Source organism: Rhinolophus sinicus, chromosome 3 (genome assembly GCF_057876585.1).
Source record: "Rhinolophus sinicus isolate RSI-liver-muscle chromosome 3, RSI-T2T, whole genome shotgun sequence".
Classification (NCBI taxonomy): Eukaryota; Metazoa; Chordata; class Mammalia; order Chiroptera; family Rhinolophidae; genus Rhinolophus; species Rhinolophus sinicus.
The window spans coordinates 110,135,494-110,144,438 of NC_142503.1; the positions used below are offsets into that span (position 1 = coordinate 110,135,494).

Here is an 8,945-nt window from a genome sequence, read left to right on the forward strand (position 1 = left end):
GTTACTATGATAAAGCAGGAGAAAGAAAAGAGGCTTAGGAGTTGGGGTGCTTATGAATGTCATTTCTGGTACTGTCTTTTATTCATACAAGTATGCTATCGTCAATTCAGGATTAAATTGTCCCAACCTTCCCATGTAAGAGGTAAGTATCTGTAATTCATGTATTTGCTAATCAAGCTGCCATGTTGAGATGGCCCCTAAGACTATGATATGGTTAATGAAGTTCATTCTCAACCCAGTGACAGCCAGACTGAGCTATCCATTTAAACAACCAGCAGACCTGCCATGAAGAAAATCTAGTTTAAGTAGAGGTAAATATAAAAGTTTCATTCACTTGAAATTAATTTCCAAACTATCTACATAAAATGCCCAAGAATGGATAAATATCAGCAATATACATAAATATAGGAAGTGTTCATAAACATATTAAAACTCAATAAAAAGTACCTGGTTCTGATAGTTGTAAATGCTCAACGACAAAAATATAGTATCACCTATCCGAGGCCTACAACGCTATAAATACCATTCTCTCATTTCCCCATTTTAAGCCACTGCCAAGGCTCTGTCAGGATGATGACTTTCTTACTACTGTGAGTTCTGATAAATGTAGCTTGATGAAATACTGGGTCTTTAACAGTAGCACAGATGTTATGATTCCACTTATGAATAGTATTGAATATGAGGAAGTATATATAAGGATTGCATTAGCTGACGGTGTCATAGGTGAGATGGTTTTCTGTATTACTATGATCTATATTTTCAAATGGTCCACATATTCTTGGTCTGTATTCTTACTTTGAAAAGAAAAAGTTTATTTTACTATTTTAAGGCCCTGGACAAAGTGACTTCCTTAACTGATTATTTTAAGTCTTAGGCAAGCTGTTTTCATTGACATTGAACCCTGACTGAAACAACATTCCTGGTTAATGTTTTTTGGAATAAGTTAGCTCTCAGTTTTGGGAGTGGGGTCTTTATGACACAAGAGTTTCTCTGGCATTCTGAAAATCAAATGACATGAAGCTCTTCAGTCTCCCTCTCTTACTTTCAAAATTGAAATTACTAATATAAACTAACAGTGGCAATATAGTTTTACCCAAACTAACTATAAATATCTCTAATCAAAAAAATAGAAAATAATTCCCTAAATTGAGTTGCTCCTACACCAATGAATTACAATCATATCTACTTAAAGAATGTCCCAAGTAATACGTGGCCCAAAGAAACTGTCTATCATATTCTGACAAGTTACCCCTTAAGCTCAAGTGCTCACTCCCAGGTTTGGGTTTGCTAAGATTTTTGTTTTGTTGTGGAGTGGAGTGGAATGGAGTGGAGTGGGTTTGTTTTTGGTTATTTTTTTGTTGGTTGTTGTTTGTTTTTTTTAATAACTATTTTGCACACACGTCATTCATATTCAAATTTACTATTTTTTTTTTACTCTTTTTAAACAAGTTAATGAAATTTAATCTTTCATAAAAAATTGTCTAACCCAATTCATCAATATTTATTAAGCTCACTAGGGCATTATCCCCAACTGACCTAATTGTTAGGTCAGCTACGAGCACGGTCAAAGCGGCCAGGAGCCAAGTCATACCCCTCTGCCAAGTCAGACCCCTCCTCGCATGACAGAAACTGGGGCCCCTAGCGTTTCCCAGAAAAGGCAGCAGACCGCTGGTGCGATAAACAACTCCGGATGCAGCCACTGGCGCCCGATCTGCGCTGGGGGGCCTACTCACCTGCCACCTCACTCAGCCAGCCTCCACCCCAAAAATCGCATATATGCCTCCCTCGCTCTGCCCTGGGTGCGACTTCACCAGCCCCATCTGCGGATGGGTGAACCTCGCCCGGAAGCACAGAATAAAGCACTCACCTTTCTCAACCCACCTGACTCTCTTAGCCTCATTATGTCGTCGCAAGCCTTACACTAATGAGGAAATTAGTACTTCTGAGCTTCTTGTGAGGTAGAGTAAAAGCAATAAAGTCAAATTCTAAATGGGATTTTTTAGAGTCCATTCAATTCTGCGTAAGACACTTCAATATTCCTTTAATATACCCAAACCCCTTCAAAGACTTTGACTGTTCATAATAAAGAGATCCACAAACATCTAAGCAGGTGAGACAGGCTAGCATCAGGGCTTCAAAAAAATCTGTCCACATGCCCTTTACATAAATTACTTAAATGTAATCATGATGCTAAATATGATAAAAATGTCATTAAGAATTTACTGAAGAGCAAAATTGATCCTCATCCAATAAAACCAAAGTTCTGAAAATATGTATTAAGAATCTCTACAATATTAATTACTTCTGACCCACTAATTCTATTTCAAAAAGTGTTACATGGAGAAAATGAGTTAAAATACCTTTAAGATATATTTACAAATTATGTTTTAAAACATACAACTTTTAAATTGAGAAAAAGTTTGAAACTATTAACTAAAAGTGGTTATCTCTGAAGGGTGATTTGATTTTCCTTAATGGTTTTCTATAGTTTCCAAGTTCCTTTTATTGAGCAGGTATCAATTTTAAAATCAGAAGATGTAAGTTGGGGTGGGGAGTATTTGAAGAAAGAAAATAAAACCATACATTCATGGCCTTCAGTTCAGTTTCCCCCCGCTCTCTTACCTGCTTTATAATCAATAGATCCCGTTGGCATTTTAATGTTATTAAATTCAAAAGCATAAACGGAATCTCCAGACTTGTGGTTCAAAGAATTATAAATCACAGAATTTCCTGCTCACAGGAAAAAAAAAAAATGATGCAGGAAAAAAAATTATATGCAGGTCCATATCATGCCAAAATATTGAATGCAATCTCATAACTCATGTTAAGCCATGCTGAATATGTTCGGCCTTACGTGTTTCAGACTTATGTATTTTAGTTACATAAGTCATCTTTTATTTTTTAAGAAAAGTACAAAAATGAAATAAAGCTACTTTTAAAAATGGCAATACTCTGAACTCACTGAAGGCTTTATTATCCCACTTAGTACATTATTCTTGAGATCAAAGTTCGTTATTATCTTTTCCAAGATGACACTATGTGTCCCATAGTCCTCTGTTCAATACTTTCCATTTAAAAATTTCTCTGCTTTCAAATCAAAGGAAATATTAAGGGTACATGATGTATCTCTGAAGATCTAAGACTCCAAATGCTTTGGGCCTTTAGAAGTGCAACTGTAGAGAAACCACAAAGGACTACAAAGCAGGATGAAATATTAGCCGTGGCCCTTGTATAGAATATAGCCAAAGGAGGGTATTTGGCTTGTGGGAGTCAATGATTTATTACTAACCTCCAAAGAAAATACTGAATTGTATCTGGAATAGACTTTAGAAATATCTCTAGGTGTCGACCACAAGAGAGAGGGAGAAACTGGCTTCGCATATAGCCTGAGTCTATCACTGTCAATAATATTGTAAAAGCATAATATAAAATATGTCCAAGTCCCCTCTGGCTAGTAGGAGAGACCAGGATCTAAGCTCATAAGCTCATAAGGTCCTGATTTACTGCCACCATTTTCAACACATTGGCACACTTGCTCATAATAAAGTTGAAATCATGATACTCCTTTTATATTTAGAAACACTCATTCTACTTTCATGCTTCCTGGCTTGCGAATCAAAAATAGCTGGAGAAACATGGTGTTGAGTATATGGCTGTGTGGTTGGAATACAAATGTAGAGAATGTGGCAGTGATAAATTGGTGATACACCAAACTCTGCTCTTGACAGAACAATAACTGCTTTTATACTGGTTATTGTCTTAGCAATGAAAACCCCAACCACTCAGCCATGAAAAAGAAGGAAATCCTGCCATTTGTGACAACATGGATGAACTTTGAGGGCATCATGCTAAGTGAAATAAGTCAGACAGAGAAAGATAAGTACTACATGATATCCCTTAATATGGAATCTGAAAAACCCAAACTCATAGAAACAGAGAGTAAAATGGTTACCAGGGATTGAGGGTGGGGGAAATGGGGAGATGTTGGTCAGAGCACAAACTTCCAGTTAGAAGATGAATAAGTTCTGGGGACCTAAGGTACAGCATGATGATTATAGTTAATAACTGTGTGAAATTCTATAAAGTTGCTAAGAAAGTAGATATTAAATAGTCTTACCACAAAAAAAGTGGTAATTATGTGACTGATGGAGGTGTTAGCTAATGCTATGGTGGTAGTCATTTTGCAATATAGAAGTGTTTGAAATCAACATATTGTACACCTTAAACTTACCCACTGTTACATTTACATTTCAATAAAGCTGGAAACCCCAATCACTGATGACGATTACTCCATAACTACTTCTTTAAGAACACATGGCTTACCATCACTGATAAGACTTAACACTTGCTCTCTATTTCTCCATAGGTACTTCGCATTGCCTAATTTTTTAACATACCACTAATAATTAACACCTTCCAGACTCATTTCCCACTCTTTTCCCTAATTCTTTCATTAGGGAAAGAATCTAATCAAAAGGACATAAAGGATTGATTTTGATTTTTCTGTGATAATTCTGTTAAAGTGCATATCACCAAGACAACTGTACTTAAGTATTATTAAGCAGTCATCAGTCATTCACATCTACTCATCACATATTTATGGAACATCTATCATCTATTTTTGCCTTGGGGATGCAAGAATAAAGAAGAGAGGAATGAGGTTCTGGGTTTAGATCACCCAGTAGTAAGGCATAATTTTAGGCTATACCTTAAAATCTTAATATTATTATTATTATTTAGGACAAATACTCATATTTTGTAATGATTCCATCAAAACAATTAAGATTTTTTAAAATTCTGAAGATGACTGAGGGTAAGGGGGAGGAGGGGATAGTAGAAGAGGGTAGAGGGGGTCAACTACAATTAAGGGGGTCAGACAATTAAGTTCACAAACTCATTCTAGAAACAGTGCTGCATACCTCATTGCTAAATATCACTATGGTCACCTCCAAAGTACTCCCCTTGGGAAGCTATGCACCAATGCCAGCACCTAGTCTACCCTTCAAAGCAATTTTGGAACTCTTTTTCTGGAATGGCCACCAGAGCTGTCATAAATGTCATCAAAATGTCTTCCTTTCAATATTTCTTTTATCTTTGGGTAACGAAAGAAGTCATTGGGGCCAGATCAGCTGAGTAGGGAGGGTGTTCCAATACAGTTATTTGTTTACTGGCTAAAAACTCCCTCACAGACAGTGCCCTGTGAGCTGGTGCATTGTCTATCGTGATGCAAGAGCCATGGATTGCTGGTGAAAAGTTCAGGTCATCTAACTTTTTCGTGCAGCCTTTTCAGCACTTCCAAATAGTAAACTTGGTTAAGTGTTTGTCCAGTTGGTACAAATTCATAATGAATAATCCTTCTGATATCAAAAAAGGTTAGCAACATCATTGCAACAAGTTCGCAAACTTAATTGTCAGACCTTGTATATGGTGATGGAAGGAGAACTGACTCTAGGTAGTGAACATGCAATGTGATATACAGATGATGCGTTTTTGACAGAATTGTACACTTGAAACCTGTGTAATTTTACTAACCATTATCACCCCAATAAATTTTAATAAAATTTTTTTTTTAATTGTGAAGATGAAAAAAAATTGCCTTCAGTCAGTACTAAAGAAAATGTTTTATTTCACATCATTACATATTCAATTCAAAGAGAAGAGAACGGAATTTAATTAATTAATTAATTAATTAATTGAGCTTTTAAAATTGTTCTGAGTTTAAGGAAAATAGTTTCGTCCTGCCAAGCAACCACAAAAATAGCATAAGTTGCAAGTAAAACCTGGCCTCGAAGAAGTCATAGTTTTTCACCATTTCATAGAAAGTATTGTGTGCATGCTAATGCCTTAAACCACGGACTAAGGAAGTAATTTATTCCCAAGTCAACACCTTCATTTCTATTCCCAAGAATAGAAAACAATTGCTAAAACATAAGAACAAAAATAAACATTAATATGCAAAAAAGCTGTTTGTTACAATCACAGCTGGGAAGCTTAATAATCTTTGTGAAGATATTTTCCACTCTAGTCCAACTCAAATTATAGTGTCTACATCTTCATTTAACAGAAACTAAGTCTCAGGGAAAGAGCTTAATCTCTAAATCCCTGCCATTCATCATCAAGAGCAAATTAGGTAAACTGCTTGTTTCTGATTTCAGCATTTCAATAATTCATAAGGTTCTCCTGCAAAGGTTATCAGTTAAATCTCTGAGAGTAAAGTGTCTTTACAGTTGAATACTTGTAAGGTAGTTTAAATAACTGACATTTCGTGAAATAAATTACAGGTTATACAAATGGGCTAAATTAAAACACCAAATTCAGTCCTGACCAAAACTGAGAAAAGAACTTTTGTCTTTGGGGGTCTTTTCACGTCCCTTCCTGGCCAATGTCAGGCGCAGGCCGTGTCAGGAGGAGAACTTGGAGAAGAGCCAGCAAATCTCCGCATACAGGAGAAGGCAGGGACTCCAGGCCTGCAGCTGGGAAGAACTTTTAAGTACCTTGGATATAACAACTATCACAAAAATACTTGCACCAGGTAGTGCACGTGAACCCCAGACCTGCTGGCGCTGGGTCTCTCTACACACCAGCCAGAGTCCACCACTGCGCCTTCTTCAGACTGGGCAGGGAAGATCCCAGCAGCAGGTCTGTCTCCCACAGCTTCTCCGCAGACACCCGGTAACATCTGGAGATATCCAGAGACAGACTCAGAAAGTGAAAAAAGAAAGAGAGGCTGCTTATGGCCTTGAGAGCAGACAGGCCTGCCGGGGAGGCAGAGAGAGCAAGGAGCCAAACAGGAGGAAAACCAGCACACGGGGGCGCTGACTGAGCCGAGCGGTGTGGCCCATGGCACAGGGCGCTCCGTGAGACCGCCCAAGTTTTACTTGAGTCCTTTAATGCCAGTCCTGTTTCTTGCTCCAAACTGTGTTGCTTTGTTGTATTAAAATTGTACTTTATTAAACTCTTCTGAGAGACAAAAAAAAAGTGAAGAGTGCATACTTTTGTGGGTGAGGGACTGGGTTTCATGGGCAAGAAAGAAGATTGATACTTCTGGTGTACCTAACTTTCTGTTTACCATGGTTTTTATTCACTTTTATACTAAATCACAGAGGTGATTTAGCCTGAGGAATTTTTAGTGTGTTAGTTGTAATATTTTCCTAATAATACTTACAATCAAGAAAAAACGATGGTTACTATAAAGAGTTTTTTTACATGTTAATTTGATTCCATAAAAATCTTATTTTCTTAAATTCCCTTTTACATCCCTTTCTAATACAAGCTGCATCTTTTTTGTACATTTTTTTCTGTGTGTGCCAAATGCTAATTCAGACATATTTTTGTATAATTAGCACTTATGCTACCTGTTACAACCTTATTTATTACTTAAAAATTACATAGGTGATTTATTTTTTTAATTAAATTTATTGGGGTGGCACTGATTAATAGGATTATATAAGTTTCAAGTGTATAATATTATAATACATCACCAGTATATTATGTGCTGATGACCCAAAATTTAGTCTCCTGTCACCACATATTTGGCCCCTTTTCCCTCTTTAACCTCCCCCGCCCCCATCCCCTTTGGTAACCATCATGCTGTTGTTTGCATAGATAATTTTTTTTTTTTTTGCTTATCTGTTTGCTTGTTTTGTTTGTTCATTTTTTGCATTGTTTTATATCCCACATATGAATGAAATCATATAATTCTTGTCCTTTTCTGATTTACTTCACTCAGCATGATACTCTCATAATCCATCCATGTTGTTGCAAATGGTACTATTTCATCTTTTCTTATAGTAGAATAGTATTCCATTGTGTATATATACCACATCTTCTTTATCTAATCATCTATAAAAGGACACTTCAGTTGTTTCCATGTCTTGCCCATCATAAATAAGGCAGCAATAAACATCGGAGTACATATATCTTTAAAGATAAATGTTTTCAGATTTTTTGGGATATACCCAGAAGAGGGATTGCTGAGCCATATGGTAATTCTATTCTTAATTTTGAGGAACCGCCATACTATTTTCCATAGTGGCTGTACAAATTTACATTCCCACCAGCAGTGTATGAGGGTTTCTTTTCCTCCACAATGAATATTTGATTCCACTCTCTCCTAGCTTATAGGGTTTCTCTACCCTGTCACAGAGTTTTTCCACTGGCCACTTCCTACCACCACCCTTGCCTAGAATGCTCTTCTAATGATTTACTTGGCTGCTTTCTTCTCATTATGCAGTTCTCCACTCAAATGGTACTTCCACAGACAGTCCTTTCCTGATTACGTAGCTAAACTTCATCCCTCTCAATCTCAGCTATTCTTAAGCTGTTTGGTCTTGAGACACTTTTGCACACTTAATAATTACTGAAAACCCCAAAGAGCTTCTGTTAAATGGATTATATCTATTTATATGTAATTTAGAAATTAAAACTGAAATATTTTAAAATTACATGTTTACTGAGTCATTTTAAAATAACCCATAAAGTTCCAAAGTAATAACATATTTTTATGAAAAATAACTATTTTCCAAAACAAACAAAAAAATGGGTAGGAGCAGTGGCATTGTTGTACATTTTTGAAGACGTCTTTAATGTCTGGCTAAATAAAATAAGCTAGATTCTCATACTTGCTTCTTCATTCAATTTGATATATGTTCTTTTAGTTAAAGTGTATTAATAAAACCCACCCTTACACAGATATGTAATTGGAAAAGGGAGGAATATTCTAATTTTTTTAAATAATTGTAGATATAATCTGATACTACACCAAAATCAACAAGTGGAAATTTCTTAAAGATTAATTGCAATACAGAATCTGAAACTTTTATGTTACATTAAAATGTATTGGTCTATTTTACACTCTGAATTCGATACTATAATATCATGCATTGGTCACTTAGAAAATACTGGTTCACTGAGTTATGCAGATCTTCTAAATGTTGATTGCTACA

At 36.1% G+C, this 8,945-nt stretch overlaps 1 pseudogene; it reads left to right on the forward strand.

Annotated features, from left to right (window-relative positions):
* Nucleotides 1-1,776: 1,776 nt before the first annotated feature.
* Nucleotides 1,777-6,823, forward strand: LOC141570768 (methyl-CpG-binding domain protein 3-like 2B; annotated as a pseudogene).
* Nucleotides 6,824-8,945: the final 2,122 nt, after the last annotated feature.